Source organism: Acinonyx jubatus, chromosome C2 (genome assembly GCF_027475565.1).
Source record: "Acinonyx jubatus isolate Ajub_Pintada_27869175 chromosome C2, VMU_Ajub_asm_v1.0, whole genome shotgun sequence".
NCBI lineage: Eukaryota > Metazoa > Chordata > Mammalia > Carnivora > Felidae > Acinonyx > Acinonyx jubatus.
This window is the reverse complement of record NC_069384.1, coordinates 16787694-16788307: the sequence shown is the minus strand read 5'-3', so window position 1 is coordinate 16788307 and position 614 is coordinate 16787694. Positions and strand designations below refer to the sequence as shown.

The following is a 614-nucleotide window of genomic DNA, read 5'->3' as shown; positions in this document are numbered from 1 at the left end:
CATCTCCCCTCTGGTAACCATCAGTTTGCTCTTTATAGTTAAGAGTCTGTGGTTTGCCTCCCTCTCTCTTTTTATCCCCTTGGTTCATTTATTTTGTCTCTTAAATTCCACATACGAGTGAAATCATATGGTATTTGTGTTTCTCTGGTTTCTTTTGCTTAGCATAATACTTTCTAGCTCCATCCATGTCATGGCAAATGGCAAGATTTCATTGTTTTTCATATCTGAGTAAAATTCAGCTTTGCGCAGTGGCAGTATCGTAGCCAATGAAGTTTATACGAGGCGCGATTATTGTTAATTGAAAACTTTTCCCGTATCTGAGTAAAATTCACGTATATATTCACATATATATATATAATTCACATATATATTCATATATATCACATCTTTCTTATCCATTCATCAGCCAATGGACACTTCGGCTGTTTCCACATTTGGCTATTGTAGATAATGCCGCTATAAACATTGGGGTGCGTGTATCCTTTTGAACTGCTAGATCATAGGGTAGTTCTATTTTTAACTTTTTCAGGTACCTCCATACTATTTTCCAGAGTGGTTGCACCAGTTTGCATTCCCACCAACAGAGCAAGAGAGTTCTCCTTTTTCCACATCCT

At 37.1% G+C, this 614-nt stretch overlaps 1 non-coding gene across 1 annotated transcript; it reads left to right on the top strand.

The window, feature by feature from the left end:
- The first annotated feature begins 237 nt into the window (after nt 1–237).
- LOC113594441 (U4 spliceosomal RNA) lies at nt 238–377 on the top strand. The gene has a single exon (XR_003414830.2). It is a non-coding gene; the product is annotated as a U4 spliceosomal RNA (small nuclear RNA).
- The last annotated feature ends 237 nt before the right edge of the window (nt 378–614 follow it).